The sequence below is a fragment of the Oncorhynchus masou genome, chromosome 13 (assembly GCF_036934945.1).
Source record: "Oncorhynchus masou masou isolate Uvic2021 chromosome 13, UVic_Omas_1.1, whole genome shotgun sequence".
NCBI lineage: Eukaryota > Metazoa > Chordata > Actinopteri > Salmoniformes > Salmonidae > Oncorhynchus > Oncorhynchus masou.
Window position 1 is genome coordinate 32,184,834 of NC_088224.1, and position 17,420 is coordinate 32,202,253.

The 17,420-nt window shown below is 44.2% G+C and overlaps 1 pseudogene; it reads right to left on the reverse strand.

Moving 5' to 3' along the window:
• LOC135552098 (ras/Rap GTPase-activating protein SynGAP-like) overlaps positions 1-17,420 on the reverse strand; it is a 53,328-nt pseudogene that overhangs the window by 7,817 nt on the left and 28,091 nt on the right.

Sequence of the window (17,420 nt, forward strand, 5' to 3'; positions counted from 1 at the left end):
CACTACATATTCATCGCCAAACCCACTGGCTCTAGGTCAAGTCTAAGTCTTTGCTAGGTAAAGCCCAGCCTTATCTCAGCTCACTGGTCATCATAGCAACACCCCACCCGTAGCACGCGCTATTTCACTGGTCATCCCCAAAGCCAACACTTCCTTTGGACGCCTTTTCTTCCAGTTCTCTGCTTCTAATGACTGGAACAAATGGCAAAAATCACTGAAGCTGGAGTCTTATATCTCCCTCTCTAACTTTAAGCATCAGCTGTCAGAGCAGCTTACCGATCACTGTACCCGTACATAGAAAATCTGTAAATAGCCCACCCAACTACCTCCTCCCCATATCATTACTTACCCTCTTGCTATTTTGCACCCCAGTATCTCTACTTGCACATCATCATCTGCACATCTACCACTCCAGTGTTAATGCTAAATTCGAATTATTTCACCTCTATGGTCTATTTTTTGCCTACCTCCCTATTCTTCTACATTTGCACAAACTGTACATAGATTTTCTATTGTGTTATTGACTGTACATTTGTTTATGTGTTACTCTGTGTTGTTGTTGTCGCACTGCTTTGCTTTATCTTGGCCAAGTCGCAGTTGTAAATGAGAACTTGTTCTCAACTGGCCTACCTGGTTAAATAAAGGTTAAATAAAAAAATTAAAAATAAATACATCCGGTCTACTCCATCATACAGTAGATGCCATTCACACCAACTTTGAGTTAGACATGCCTCAATATGAAACTTTTGTCTTTTGTCAGTGGTGGTAAAAATTAAAGAATGTAGGGACATTGTGCCTAGACAGACATTCAACAGCTTACATACAACGGAACAGACATGATGCACATATATATATTTATATATAGTATGTTGTCAAGTAAACTAATTCATCAATGTAAAGTGAACACCATTGTAGATGTTTTGGCATGGGTTTTGTCAAGTTGAGAAACTGGATTGGGTCCATGAGTTATCAAAGCCCTTTATGGGGTTAAGGACACGACCATTCAAAAGTTTGGGTTTACTTAGAAAGGCAGAGTTGCAAAGAAAAATACATATCTCAGACTGGCCAATAAAAAGAAAAGATTAAGATGGGCAAAAGAACACAGACACAGACATAGGAACCCTGCCTAGAAGGCCAGCATCCCGGAGCTGCCTCTTCACGACGACTGGTGTTTTTGTGGGTACTATTTAATGAAGCTGCCAGTTGAGGACTTGTGAGGCGTCTGTTTCTCAAACTAGACACTCTAATGTACTTGTCATCTTGCTCAGTTGCACACTGGTGCCTCCCACTCCTCTTTCTATTCTGGTTAGGGCCAGTTTGCTCTGTTCTGTGAAGGGAGTAGTACACAGCATTGTACAAGATCTTCAGTTTCTTTCCAATTTCTCACATGGAATAGCCTTCATTTCCCAGAACAAGAATAGACTGATGAGTTTCAGAAGAAAGTCCTTTGTTTCTGGCCATTTTGAGCCTGTAATCAAACCCACAAATACTGATGCTCCAGATACTCAAAAAGTCTAAAGAAGGCCAGTTTTATTGCTTCTTTAATAAGCACAACAATTTTCAGCTGTGCTAACATAATTGCAAAAGAGTTTTCTAACGATCAATTAGCCTTTTTAAAATGATTCGTGGATTAGCCAACACAACGTGCCATTGGAACACAGAAGTGATGGTTGCTGATAATGTCCCTCTGTACACCTATGAAGATATTCCATTAAAAAAAATCAGCCGTTTCCAGCTACAATAGTAATTTACAACACTAACAATGTCTACGCTGTATTTCTGATCAATTTGATGTTATTTTAATAAACAAAAAAGTTGCCTTTCTTTCAAAAACAAGGACATTAACTTTTGGTAGTGTATGTTACAGTCTTTTTTGCCACAGTTACGGCATATCTGGGTAACCCAGTCATATCTGGGTAAGCATGTTGCAGAGCGGCAGGTTTCCAAATGCATTCCACTAGCTACATGCTGCCACGACTAAGGTAAAAATGGCACGTATGACAGACCAGTGAATCCATAATAAACCATGTCGACGTACACGCCATAGACTCAGAGACTAGAAGACACTCTCAGCCATACAGACAAACGGACAGACCTGCTCTCTGAACATTCTGGGCTTGATTTCAGGAATGGCACTCACTCTCAACTCATCCTCCACAGCCATGAGCCTGGAAAAGAAGGAGACAATGTTTATTTGAGAGACAGCTACGGAGCCATGTTTCCATTTATTTCTACTATTTTGGCTCCCAACATTAGCCTTTCCGTTTTTTGAAACAGATATGATGTTCAGGGAATTGAAATTCTCTCTAAAGTAAATGCATTCAAAGTAAATGCTATCTCGGCAAGTGAGCAAGCAGACATGGACCTTCTTTCTTGTCTTGTTTTGGTCGAGCTCACCTGTTGATAATGCCTTTGATTTGACTGTCCTTCTCCAGCTGCTGCTGCCTCAGCATGCGCTCGCTGTCGTCCAGCCGGCTCTGGTACTGCGATAGGATCTTGCTGGTCTGCTGCTCCTGTGAAAGCATCCTGCGCTCATACTCCTCCAGCTTCCGATGGGACATTATAAGACGTTCCTTCAGGGAATGGATCTCCTCCTCGTATTCCTTTACCTGGCAGAGAGACGACAGGAGAGGGAGATCAATGCTCTGGAATTCTGAATGCATTAGTATATACAGTTGAAGTGGAAAGTTTACATAGACTTAGGTTGGAGTCAGTAAAACTACTTTTTCAGCCACTCCACAAATTTCTTGTTAACAAACTATAGTTTTGGCAAGTCGGTTTGGACAACTACTTTGTGCAAGTAATTTTTCCAACAATTGTTAACAGACAGAATATTTCAGTTATAATTCACTCTATCACAATTCCAGTGGGTCACAAGTTTACATACATTAAGTTGACGGTGCCTTTAAACAGCTTGGAAAATTCCAGAAAAAGATGTCATGGCTTTAGAAGCTTCTGATCGGATAATTGACATAATTTGAGTCAATTGGAGGTGTACCTGTGAATGTATTTCAAGGCCTACCTTCAATCTCAGTGCCTCATTACTTAACATCATTGGAACATCAAAAGAAATCAGCCAAGATCTCAGAAAATAAATTGTAGACCTCCACAAGTCTGGTTCATCCTTGGGAGCAATTTCTAAACACCTGAAGGTACCACGTTCATCTGTACAAACAATAGTGCGCAAGTATAAACACCATGGGACCACGCAGCCATCATACCGCTCAGGAAGGAGACGCGTTCTGTCTCCTAGAGATGAATGTACTTTGGTGAGAAAAGTGCAAATCAATCCCAGAACAGCAAAGGACCTTGTGAAGATGCTGGAGGAAACAGGTACAAAACTATCTATATCCACAGTAAAACAAGTCCTATATCGACATAACCTGAAAGGCCACTCAGCAAGGAAGAAGCCACTGCTCAAAAACAGCCATAAAAAAAGCCAGACTATGGTTTGCATCGGCACATGGGGACAAAGATCATACTTTTTGGAGAAATGTTCTCTGGTCTTATGAAACAAAATTAGAACTGTTTGGCCATAATGGCCATTGTTATGTTTTGAGGAAAAAGGGGGATGCTTGCACGCCGAAGAATACCATCCCAATCATGAAGCACGGGGGTGGTGGCATCATGTTGTAGGGGTGCTTTGCTGCAGGAGGGACTGGTGCACTTCACAAAATAGATGGCATCATGAGGAAGAAAATTATATGGTTATATTGAAGCAACATGTCCAGACATCAGTCAGGAAGTTAAAGCTTGGTAACGTGGGTCTTCCAAATGGACAATGACCCCAAGCATACTTCCAAAGTTGTGGCAAAATGGCTTAAGGACAACAAAGTCAAAGTATTGGAGTGGCCATCACAAAGACCTGACCTCAATCCTATAGAAAATGTGTGGGTATAAGGGGGCCTACAAACCTGACTCACTTAGACCAGCTCTGTCAGAAGCTTGTGGAAGGCTACCCGAAACATTTGACCAATGTTAAACAATTTAAAAGCAATGTTACCAAATACAAATTGAGTGTATGTAAACTTCTGACCTACTGGGAATGTGATGAAATAAATAAAATCTGAAATAAATCATTCTCTCTACTATTATTCTGACATTTCACATTCTTAAAATAAAGTGGTGATCCTAACTGACCTAAGACAGGGAATTTTTACTAGGATTAAATGTCAGGAATTGTGACAAACAGAGTTTAAATGTATTTGGCTAAGGTGTATATAAACTTCCGACTTCAACTGTATTAGGCATACCCGGCCCCAGGATAAAGTGACTAAGGGTGTAGTTGAAATCGGGGGGAATTATATTGAATTCTGTTTATATCACGCTATACCACAATAACCATTAAGCGCTGGTGTTTCAACGATGATGGTGATATTTACAAATTCACTGAGTTAACAAAACATTAAGAACACCTTCCTGATATTGAGTTGAACCCCCCTTTTGCCCTCAGAAAAGGGAGACGGGTATGGTATTAGGGCTGATCCCAATGTTTCAGAGCTTCTACACTACACTTTATTCCACACCTGTAGCACTTTATTGTCGACTTTTTCACAGTGTGAAAAACATGCATGAAAAAATGTATGTACCATCTGGTAGGTGAGGAATTAAATTAATTAAAGCATTCCTTTCTTCAAGGAGCAGTTGTTAATTCAAGGAAAAGTCTAGCAATATTCTCAGGTCCCAATCCTGGTACATCAAATTATGACATAGAGTGAAGGTTTTCCTTTGACCCTGCCATAACATTCTTGGAACATCATGCTGGAGGTCAAATGTTACCATACAACAAAATGGAAATCAGATAAAGACATTCCCTTATAATCTAGAAACCTTTTATAATTTACCAGAGAGGCTGTCATCACCACCAAAATAGACTCACCCTATCCATGCGTGACTCGTCCATGCTCTTGGAGTACTCCTTCAGCTTGAGGTCCTCAAGGTTCGATGAGCTACGCAATATTTCGATGTCGGCAGAGAGGTGTGGCATGTTGGACACCCAAGCCACAGTGCGCTCGTTGGGGGTCAGGGTGGAGGGGGACTGAGAACCCTGAAAGAAAAGAGGCAAGATCATACAGGAAGAGGCTCAGAAATCGCATGATCATGCTATCAAGATTATTAAGACTAAAAGGTACTCCTATCTCAGAAAGTATTTAGGAAAGCTTGTGATGTTGTCTAAACTGTTAAGACAGATTACTTAAATTACTAGCTAAACCAGCAACACCTTTCTGTGCTTTTTGGTTGCCTATCCATCTTCTACATGTATCTCTATGGACTTACAAGTACTTGGATTTTTACAATATGTCCGTAATGTTCAAACAATAGCCTTTAATACATAATCGATTTTCTTTGATCTTGCATCTACATTACATGATTTTTGCATTATGGGAAACAAATATAGATGAGTTTAAAATCGAACAGAAATGACATGTTTATAACACTGAAGTTGTGACACAGGCTAAGATATCTCAGTAATCCATCCCTCCTAAATCAGCTGAGACTCTGAGAATCACAGAAGTGTGATTAATATTGGCACCGGTTATTAACAGGTTTGATTGTACATGTAGCCGAGGTGGTTTGTGACAAGTAACCTTGCCTGAGAACTCTGGACTCGTTTTAGCTCCCAGAGCTAATGCCAAGGCTTTAGCTCAGTGGACTAACACGATCTCAAGTCTCCTGGATTTCTCCAGCTGGATACCCAGGCATTCCAACACAGAGCCCATGGCGTTTCATTAATAGACCTGTTTATTGACTGTCGGCTTGAGCAGGTGCTGCTGTGGAGGCTGCTGCTGGGACTGCGGCTGGGGCTGCTTGGTGTTCTTCGTTGGGGTGTCTGTGGTCTGAGGCTGCTTTGTGCTCTTAGTCGGGGTGTCTGTGGTCTCTCCGTTCCCCCCTTGTGGCGCCCCCTGGCCGTCCCTGGCAGAGCTCGACTGGTGCGGGAGCCCAGGGGCTGGGCTGTCAGACTGTTTGACGGACAACTGCTGCTGTTGTTGCTGTTGCGAGGGCTGCCTGCCGCCAAAGCTGGAGTCGGGCGACTGGAGAAGGAGGTTCCTGCTCTGGGGGCGGGCCTTGGGAGGGGTGGAGGTGGCCCCGGGGCTGATGGACAGCTGGGATTTGAGGCGCTGTGGGGAGGCGGTGCTACGGAGCCATGACGGACAGGGTAGACGGTGGAGGGGGGAGTGGCCAAGGAGGTGGGAGTGCCCGTGCCTGTGGCCGTCTGAGGGGTCATGCCCATAAGAATCTGCTGCTGAAGATTCTCCTGAGAGAGAGGGGGTGGGCGGGAAAAGGAAGAGAGGGAGAAAGAGGGAGGGGGGGCAGGAAATATTTAGAAAAAGAAGATACAGTATTTGAGATCAAATACTATAGGAGAGGGAGAGAGAGGGAGAGAGTGTAAGAGGACAGACAAGGAAGGAGATGAAGAATGGTTGTGAAGTCAATTTAATTGGACAACTCCTTTTAATTGGACAATCCCTGTCTAACTTGTTTTCAAGCATCTACATTAGTCATACAAACAATAGGCAGATACTGTACATTTCACTATCAATGCTTCTAAAAAGTGACTGCTGGGTGAATTCACATTGTCAATTTATTTTGAAATGATATGAAATATCTATTTAAATCTATGATGGGGTTTATCAATGCAACAGACCGCAACAACAGTCTGATTGCTAAATGTAATGTCTGCTACATTTTATTTTTTTTTACCTTAATTTAACTAGGCAAGTCAGTTAAGAACACCTTAAACAGTGGGTTAACTGCTTGTTCTGGGGCAGAACGACAGATTTGTACCTTGTCAGCTCAGAGATTTGAACTTGCAACCTTCCGGTTGCTAGTCCAACGCTCTAACCACTAGGCTACCCTGCCGCCCCATGGACTGTGTGGTGGACTGTGTGGACTGTGTGCTGTATGTTTAGTATGAAGGGATGTATTCTTGTTAACGTGCAGTTAGGCTCTGCCAATGTCATCTTAAATGCTGCTACCGGAATGAATAAAGTTGAATTGATTTTGTGATATTTTCCTGGAATACCGACCTGCACTTGCAGCGAAAGCTGGCGCCGGGCGTATTCAGCGTTCTGGTTTTGCCGCGTGTAGTCGTCACTGTAGCTGTGCGAGTGGACAACACTGGGCTGCACCAGACTGCTCTGTGGCCGCAGGGCTGAAAGGTCCTCGCTACGCGAGAAGCCGCCGTGACCAAATGCCCGCACGTAGCCCTGTTGGTGGTGGGCATTGTCAAGCTCTGGGGCCAACAAGAGTGGAGGGGGAGGTGGCTGGGCCTGAGGACGACTGTGGGGCTGACCCCGAGGGCTGTCGGCAGCCAGATGGAAGAGGGGATTCTGGAAGGAGAGGGGGAAGTGCATGGCGGCTGCCGCATGTTGCTGCTGCTGGGAGAGAGAGTCAGTGGGACCCCCCATGTGGTGAAGGGGTCCCCCCATCTGGCTTAGCCTCAAGCCGGAGCTCCCAGAGCCACCGGCGGACATATGGCCTCCCATGCGAAGCGGGCCGCCCAGGTTCCCGAAACTGTGGCCCAAGCCTGCTATAGAGGCCTGGGAGGAGTTGAGCATATCGCCCACCGAATGGAGGTTGGAGATGCTGTTCATCCGTGAGTCCTGAAGGTCCATCATGGACACGCTTTTGTTCACACTGAGGACCTAGGAGAGAGACAGAACATAACCTGTCAACTGGAATAAACGATTACAATGTTCACTACTTAGTTATTCGGGAAATGCATAACTATATTTTGAGGTATACTACAAGTTGTAATATACACTGAGTATACCAAGCATTAGGAACATCTTCCTAATTTTGAGTTGTGTCAAGTTGACTGGATGCCAATTGGGGGGTCGACCATTCTTGATACACACGGAAAACTGTTCAGCATAAAAAAGCAAAGCATTGCAGTTCTTGACACAAACCGATGCACCTGGCACCTATTACCATACCCTGTTCAAAGGCACTTACATTTTTTGCCTTGCCCATTACATTACATACCTTCTGAATGGCAGACATACACAATCCACATCTCAATTGTCTCAAGGCTTAAAGATCCTTCTTTAACCTGTCGCCTCCTCTTCATCTACACTGATTAAAGTAGATTTAACATCAAAGTGACATCAATAAGGGATTATAGCTTTCACCTGGATTCACCTGGTCAGTTTATGTCATGGAAAGAGCAGGTGTTCTTAATGTTTTGTATACTCAGTGTATGTGTCCAACTCAAAGTTTTTGTTGGTCAATTTACTGGTGTCTGCTAGTGGCGATAAATCGATGCATCAAAGTTTACCTTTGGGTCTGGGTCAGTGATATCAGAACTGCTGGTGCAGTATGCAGGGCTGGACCGAGCCAAGGGGGGACGGGTCACGTAGAAAACATCCTTTGAGCCGTGGGGGTCTCGTTCTGCAAAGCTTCCCATGCTTACATGAGACGAGAGGACCCCACCCCCAGATGATCCCACGGTTGGGGAGGGGAGACGGGAGATGTCTATAGAGCTGGAGATGATCATCATCATTATCTATCATCACTGCCTTTGTCAGGGGCTGTATTTTAAAGCTATACTACAGTATATATTGTAGGGGACCCTCAAGGCTCACACCTCACCCCTCTTTGCATCAACATTATTTGTTTACAAAGACTTAAACGACAACCAAAAGCATCAACAATGAAATTGTACCACCCTAGCTGTTGGATTATATTAAAGGTGAAACAAGGCATTTATAACTTATGCTCTTCAATAATCAATGCATATCAATTGAAATGACTATTGAACCTGAAGAAATCTTACACAGATGGTGCGTTTAAGCCCGGAGCAGTTACCTGTTCAGGTCCCGCATCATGAGGCTCTGGAAATCGGATGATACCAGGCGATTGAAGGAGGGCCGTGTGATGAGCCTGTCCTGCTGCCTGTCTGGCTGGTGGCTGGCCTGCCGGTGGAGCTGGGGGTTCCTCAAAGCTACACTGATGTCATTCAGCAGACGTGGCAAGGGACCAAGCTTCAGAATAGCGTCCTGGGAGACAAAGCGTAAATGAAAAGATGTGACTGTTTATCCCAAATTCTGTCCTTTCTCTCAAAGAGTGCACTCATTCACTTCCATTAATGGATTCAAAAGGAAAATACTGTTATAAGAAATGTGTTGGAACCTCTATTTAGCGCAGGGCTGTTCATTTCCGGTCCTGGAGTTCTAAAACACTTCTGGTTTTCATTCTTTCCTTCTAACCAGGGACTGATTCAGACCTGGGATACGAGATGAGTGAAATTAAGTTCCAGTTAAAAACAGAAACGAGAAGTGTTTTGGCCCTTCAAAACCGGACTTGAACAGCTTTGATCACGCCCATGCCTCAGTGCTTATAAATGAGTGGGGAGGAGTGCATAAGTGTACACTTCTGAAGAAAGGACAAGGAATTGGGATACAGGGATCATGGAGAGAATTTGGCTACATCTCAATAGTCTAGTGTGGCTTCTTTTCCTCTCATTCATCGACACTGAGGTGAAGGAGCTGAGCAGGTGAAAGCAGATGTCAACCATATTGTTATCACCTGTTTTGTGTTCTCAGAACAGTGCACATGGAGGAAGGGAGACGAAGAGAGGAAGCCACTGTAGACTATTGAGATGCAGCCACGGGCTCAATTAAAACAAACGTGTTCAGTCGCTCACTCCACCCATTGATTAGATGGGGAAACCCTAGAGTTGGACGTGTCCAATATTTCAGTTGAGGTGTAGATTTTGCAGATGTTGTGTCATTTCACCCTATTGTTATGAATTTTGATCTCAGACAATAAAAAGTGATTTCCCTTCCCCCTCGTTCACTCCCCTTTCAGTTTCACTTAAGTGATATTTTGCCAGTCCTCCAAAACATTTGCATGCTCCCTTATAAAATGGATTTTGTCATTTTAAAGTGAACAGAGTGGAGGGAGCCAAAATAAGAAATGAAATTCAGCCAAGTGAACAGCGGGAGTGGAGGGAGTGAAAATACAAATGGATTTTAGCCAAGAGGTGGTGAGAGAAGAGGTGTAAAGGGGTGGGGGAGAACAACTAGTAGCAGGAGGTATATCAGCAGAATAAAAGTGTGTTACAGCTGTATTACAGTCACTTTAGATGTATTGTTACACTTTAAAGACACAAATGCAAACGTAGCAAATAGAAAAAGTTAATTTTGTACGATAAAAGGCATGTCTAATGCCTTGCTGCTTCACTAACATGCTCCGCCTCATGCGGACAGTGTTGTGGGCAGCATTGACAACAGCAGGAGTGTAATCAGTCGTGGCTCAAGCCGTGAAGAAAAATGTGGCAGGTGTAGCATTGCTGTTACCTTGCTCAGCTGGAGATGGCAAAATATTCAGCAACTCTTGGAGGACAATGGCATTTGTCCTCAAAAACACGTATTATCCAAACGAATGCATTTAGGATGGGATATCTCAAGGAAGGGTACAGTTTAATACGCAAAAACATGTTGGTTTTAGTAAGAAATAAGTCTTTTTAACTTCCTTTGTCCTCCAAGATTTGCTTTTCGGTTAATGAAAAGTGAGGGAGCGACAGTATTTTCTTCATGGGTGATGACTAACCTTACCTGAGACCTAAAGACTGTGACCAGGCTTTAGATTCTGCGGGTTTACGCATGTGTGTGGTGTTCAGAAGACCAGGGTTTGAACCTAGACGGTCACATTCTTCATAATCTCGTTCCTAGACAATTCCGCCCAAATGCCTGAAGAGTCTGGTGGACCAACATGTCAAAGTTGGCCTTTGTTAGGCAATTATACAGAAAGATTGGGAGAAATTTAGGCATTGGCTTAATAATAGGCTTAATCTACCAGCCAATCATCTCCCACAACACCTTCCCCCTAACACTACACCGTAGGTGTCTTGTGCCTGGTCCTGCCTCCATTTGGAGCCACGCCTCACAGTCGTGTGATTTGCTCAAATTAAATGACAAATACTTTACTCAGTAAGGTCACTCCCATAGAATTCTATGGTCACTCCCAAAAAGGCCAACTTTGAATCGTTGATGTCCCAGGCTTATATGCACAACAGCCGGGAGAGGTTACATTCCCCATTACCTTGCTCAGTTGGGCCATGACTTCCCACAGCAGGCTGTGGAGCACTGACAGCTCCCTGCCCAGGTCAATGTAGCCCTCAAAGCCCCCGGCATTGCTCCCCGTGTCCATGTTGGAGATCTCGTACAGGAACTGCTGCATGGAGCCCCACTCCATCTCCAAAAACTCGTTCATGAAACACATGTGGTCCTCTTTGCCACTAAACCTTAGGGCAGAAGAGACAGCAGCGTGGAGGAAGAATAGAGAGAGTGGGGGGAAAGAGAGAAAGAAGTTCCCACAGGCAGTGAAAGATTGAGGGAGAAAGGGACAAGATACATAGTATGGCGAAGTACAGAGAAATAGTGATAAGGGCGTACGGAGAGAAAACAAGAGAGGGGAGACAGACAGTGTGAGAATGCAAAGAATGAAAGAGCAGGAGAGGAAGATGGAAGGATACAGTATGAAAACAGGTGATGGTGAGGGGGAGAATTGAATTATTCGTACTGTAACCTTGTCTGCAATGTGCCAAGAACATCGTTAAAAGAAATAGTTTCTGTGCACACAGACTTCTCCACCCCACATTTGTGCCATTGAAACCTGTTACGGTCACTTTTGTGCACAATCATCTTGTTTGTGGACAATCATGTTGGATGAATTCTTCATTCACTGTCACCAAAGGACAAGCTTATTTCAGAATAGTTTACTTCATGCTGACTGATATAATGTATAATGATACAGTTATAACGCATAGTAAGACTCAAGCAAGTCTTAAGCATGTATGACCCAATCGCAATGTCGTGGAAATAATGAATGGATTAGTTCCTGGAAGAGGAACTGGCTGAGGACATAGATAATGACTTAACAAGGCTTGGTTGGTAGTGGACATACTGGATCATTTTGGGAAAGGCAGGTTAATTTTTAGAGGACAGGTGAGGGGAGGCTAAATGTGAGGGAAGGCTAAAAGAAAGGTCATGCAAACAAAAAGGGAAGGCTACATAGGAGGGAAGGTGGTGACTGACTTGGAGAAGCTGGCCAGGTTCTGCACCACCTTGGCGATGAGTGTAAGTGTGCGGGAGGTCCGCTCTCCGGGGTACTCCTGGGTGAGGTTGAAGAGAGAGGGCGACATGATGGCGGGACACAGGAAGCGTAGGAAGAGGGAGGAGCTGATGAGGCGGTCTGCGATGTCCTCCCTTCCCCGCTCGGCACACCGGACCCTCCAGGAGGCAAATACGTCCTTCAGCTCCCGCGGAAACACACTAGAAGAGAAGGGTAGGACAGAAGGATAGAATAGTACTTTATTTTTCATTGCATACTTTTTTTGGGGGGGGGGGGGGAACAAACAGCCCATCATACTAGAAAGGACACTGTGTTACTGACACATTTGTACAATGGCGTAGTCATGTGGAAGAAATTCTGACCAATGAGAGTTGACAATCTTGCAGAGTGCCAGCTCGCAGCACATGCGAAGATTGGCTTGGTGGTCAGCCAGGACAGACGGTGGAGTACGCATGGGATCCACTTCACAATTCTCCTCTGACTCGTATAAAGCTCGAATGAACTCCCCTGTCAACGAGACAACCGTCCATTAGTCCTCATCAGTATCTTCTTCATCATCACCATCATAGTCTTCTAATCAACATCATTGTCACTCATCATTTCAAATACTTTAGCAAAGCTCGCTCAGTGGGCACTCCAGGCAGGCTAAAGCAAACGCTAAAAGTATTTCAATGATTTCAAATAGTATTTGAACCCAGGTCTGGATTTGGTCATTTTACACTGGTATTGGTATAAAATAAAATAATTTGCAGTTTTACCTATGGCATCCTTGAGGTACCGGTGCCCTATCAATTTGAGGTACTCCTCTATGGCTTTAGTAGCAAGGGTGTTCTCTCGAAAGATCAGATGCTCTCGTTCCATGAATCTATCCACCTCGCACATCGCCATGTCTGACAGGAAGTCCTGAAGAAAGAACATGCTCCTCAATCAAACAACACAAACACATTGTACAACAGACACAGGGGCCAGGAAAGATGCTAAAGGCCTCATTTACAATAACTTCAGAAAGAGGTTACTCTCCAACAGGAGTGCTTGGCCACCCCTGCTTTAGTGCCTTCCTTCCTACCTTCGCCTTGCCCGTGCTCTGGAGAATGTGCACCAGCGCGAACGCCACCTCCTCTTTGCTTTTGACACTGAGCAGAGGCTCCAGCACGGCACACAGCGTACGGTAGTTATTGGTGATGTACTCAGCGAACTCCTTGTACAGCTCCATGGGCAGGATACTCATGGTCTGGTAGCGGGACTTGAGGCGGATTGAGGCATTGATGACCTTGCCACCGCCTACACCGCCACCCTTAGCCAAAGCACTGGGCTGGATCACCGGGTACCACTGCTCCACAAACTGCCTGCCTGTGATGCTCGATATGGGGATAGTGACCAGGCCGAGGTACGTGCTCTTCTCCTAGGTTAGAGAACAGAACGGAGAATAGAATAGAAGTAAATGTTTGAGTAACTCTGCAAACACAAAAGATACACAAGGAAAAATACAACCGCCATAGACAGACACACACCTTGCGTCGCTTTTTGTCTGTCTCCTTGTAAAGGTGCAGGCGTAGGCTACGGATGGCAGGCAAGTTGTTGAACTCAAAGTGCTCGCCCCAGAAGACAGTGTCCGTGCGGGGCTTGCTGGTGGTGCGAGCATACAGCATGTCATCCAGACACAGCTCACAATAGTACCGCTTCTTAGGAGGAAGGTCCCTGGCCTCAATGATCCACAGCTTAAGCACATTGTCCACCCGTCGACTGTTGTCCTAAAATGGGAGCATTGGAGAGAGAGCTGAAGACTGCTGAAACTAATGGAGATGAAAGGCATTTTGAGTGTGGACTGCAAGCAGGGTCCTTGTTCCTCTCTATTTTTTTCACCTTGTTGGGCTTGACAGCTCTCTGTAGATTCTCAATCCATTTGTCTCTCTCTGCAGCCGAGCGGCAGGCAAAGCATTTTGTCCCTGAAATGGTGGTCACCTACAGTCAAACAGACACAGAAGTGAATTCATCAATGATATCGTTTGTTGCTTGTTAGTGTGTAACAGTTGATCAATTACTATCACCATGACACATCAACTTGGAAGACCGAGCTATAATAACTGTTTTAGATTTAATATTAGGAGAGATACTATACACTATTCTTCTCCCAGAAGGGCACTCACCTCAAAGCAATACTCCTGGCCCAATATGCTGGAGTGGACAGGTTTGATGACAGCATCTTCATCCAGCGTGAGGTCCAGAGCCTCCGCTGCACTGCTAGGGGAAAGCAGGGACTCATGAGAGTGGGACTCCTTGAAGCTCTGCATTAGACGAGTCCTAGAGAGAGAGAGACAGAGAGAGACAGAGAGAGAGAGAGATAGTGGTTAAGACACACTGTGGTCCCATTACAATGTTAAGGGACACAGTGCATTGAAACAAACACTACTAAACATAAAATCTGGTACCAGGTAGGGTTAAAAATTGTGTTAAATTCTTGCAATAAGTACCCAAAAGCAATCACTGTTAACATAAACTGTACATATTGGAAAACACCAGGGAAATACACAAAAAAAGGAGTGTAAAATAAATATTTATAGAGTGTCACACATCCAATCGTTTGGGAAAGCGTTACCTACCTCTCCTGATCAGCACTACGGAAACGGGGTAGAATCATGTGGCGGAAGCTGCTGGTTCGATCCAGCTTGGGCTGGCTCTTTGCCCTTTTGATGGAGCCCTTCAACTTTCGACTGAGGAAGCTCTGTTGGGGACAAGAGTGGAGACCATTACACAGGTGGGGATGTCAATTTCATAAAAAAAAATATGTAATATAGCAGAAGCTCTTGTAATTCGCTCCAGACCGACTTACAATCAGTGCATTAAACCCTTCTTTCAAAATAGGCGCTATCTGCAAAATCAGTGTTAGCATGAATCCATGTTATTGGTGGTGGTGATGGTTGTGGTACTGATGGAGGTTGAGGAGAGGAACCCACTTTGGAAGTGTTTGTGTTTTTCTTCCTTCAGATGACCACTGGAGGAGCCTATTGGGCTACAGATGAAGCAACAATGGCTAATTCAATATTGTTCTTTCAGTGGGCTATGCGAATTCAGCCACTAAGATGGATGTTGTAAGGCTATTTGAAGACTTGAAAACTCAACGGGCATGAGTATTCTTCTGGGGTTGAACTGGTGAAATGTACAGGTGTATCCCATACTGCTATAATGTACTTTTAATTTGGAATCGGTAAATTAGTAGCATTACAGTTAGCCTACTATCTATTACTAGCCTCCTGCGTGGCGCAGCAGTCTAAGGCACTGCATTGCAAGGCTAGAGGCGTCACTACAGACCCTGGTTTGTTCCCAGGCTGTGTCACAACCGGCAGTGATCGGGAGTCCCATAGGGCGGTGCACAATTGGCACAGCATGGTCCGGGTTAGGGGTGTGTTTGGCCTGTTTGTTCTTAAACTGACTTGCCTAGTTAAATAAAGGTTAAATACAAAATGAAAGAATGACTATTATCAATTCTGCTCTGAACAAAAGAGAACAGGGTAATGAGGGAGAATAATGATAGAGAAGTGAAGCTAATAGTGGGTAGCACTTTACTGTATGGCCCAGAATAAGTGGAAATGACACGATAATAATGGAAAGAGGTGATATAGCATTTTCGAGTACTTACTTGTTGTCTGAAGGGTTGTTGGGGGGCAGTGGGAGGGATTTCCATGCTTGGCTGTCTCGCAGTGGCAATGCTCTTCCTGCGAGCGCGAGCGTGCTCTGTGAGAGAGAGTAAATCTCAGTAAGACAAAAATAATGGTATTCCAAAAAAGGTCCAGTTGCCAGGACCACGAATACAAATTCCATCTAGACACCGTTGCCCTAGAGCACACAAAAAAACGATACATACCTCGGCCTAAACATCAGCGCCACAGGTAACTTCCACAAAGACGTGAACGATCTGAGAGACAAGGCAAGAAGGGCCTTCTATGCCATCAAAAGGAACATACAGTTTAAGTCAGAAGTTTACATACACATACATTTAAATACATTTCAACTCAGTTTTTCACAATTCCTGATATTTAATCGTAGTAAAAATTATAGTCTGAGGTCAGTTAGGATCACCATTTTATTGAAGAATGTGAAATACCAGAATAATAACAGAGAATGGTTTATTTCAGCTTTATTTCTTTCATCACATTCCCAGTGGGTCAGAAGTTTACATACACTCAATTAGTATTTGGTAGCATTGCCTTTACATTGTTTAACTTGGGTCAAACGTTTCCGGTAGCCTTTCACAACCTTCCCACAATAAGTTGGGTGAATTCTGGCCCATTCCTCCTGACAGAGCTGGTGTAACTGAGTCAGGTTTGTAGTCCTCCTTGCTCGCATACACTTGTTCAGTTCTGCCCACTAATTTTCAATTGGATTGCGGTCAGGGCTTTGTGATGGCCACTCCAATACCTTGACTTTGTTGTCCTTAAGCCATTTTGCCACAACTTTGGAAGTATGCTTGGGGTCATCGTCCATTTGGAAGACCCATTTGCGACCAAGCTTTGACGTCCTGACTGATGTCTTGAGATGCTGCTTCAATATATCCACATAATTTTACTTCCTCAAAATGCAAGCTATTTTGTGAAGTGCACCAGTCCCTCCTCCAGAAAAGCACCCCCACAACATGATGCTGCCACCATGGTTGGGATGGTGTTCTTCAGCTTGCAAGCCTCCCACTTTTTCCTCAAAACATAACGATGCTCATTATGGCCAAACAGTTCTATTTTTGTTTCATAAGACCAGAGGACATTTCTCCAAAAAGTACGATCTTTGTCCCCATGTGCAGTTGCAAACTGTAGTCTGGCTTTTTTATGGCTGTTTTGGAGCAGTGGCTTCCTCCTTGCTGAGCGGCCTTTCAGGTTATGTTGACATAGGACTTGTTTTACTGTGGATATAAATACTTTTGTACCCGTTTCCTCCAGCATCTCCACAAGGTCCTTTGCTGTTGTTCTGGGATTAATTTGCACTTTTCACACCAAAGTACGTCCATCTCTAGGAGACAGAATGCATCTCCTTCCTGAGCGGTATGACAGCTGCGTGGTCCCATGGTGTTTATACTTGCGTACTATTGTTTGTACAGATGAACGTGGTACCTTCAAGTGTGTGGAAATTACTCCCAAGGATGAACCAGACTTGTGGAGGTCTACAATTTATTTTCTGAGATCTTGGCTGATTTCTTTTGATTTTCCAACGATGTCAAGCAAAGAGGAGTTTGAAGGTAGGCATTGAAATACATCCACAGGTATACTTTCACTTGACTCAAATAATGTAAGTTAGCCTACCAGAAGCTTCTAAAGCCCTGACATCATTTTCTGGAATTTTCCCAGCTGTTTAAA